The sequence below is a fragment of the Penaeus monodon genome, chromosome 29 (assembly GCF_015228065.2).
Source record: "Penaeus monodon isolate SGIC_2016 chromosome 29, NSTDA_Pmon_1, whole genome shotgun sequence".
Taxonomy (NCBI): Eukaryota; Metazoa; Arthropoda; class Malacostraca; order Decapoda; family Penaeidae; genus Penaeus; species Penaeus monodon.
In genome coordinates, this window is record NC_051414.1 from 23136157 (window position 1) to 23136438 (window position 282).

Consider the following 282-nt stretch of genomic DNA (forward strand, 5'->3'; position numbering starts at 1 on the left):
AAGATATTTCTTACACCAACCCAAACGAATACTGCTTATTTACAGTAAAAGCAGAAAGCAGAAGCGCCTGCAGAACCGGAGACGAAAACAAGTGACGACCTCCTTGCGCAGCGCCGCCAAACGAGGGCGCGAAGATCGAGGTCTCGGCCACGACTATTTCTCGCCTCAACCATCAACCAACCACAACTCTCACCGCAGAACATCGATTATTTATGGAACGTTCTCACTCATTACGTGTTTGTTGTTCATTTTATATTTATTGCCAGTGAAAGTAACCGTCTT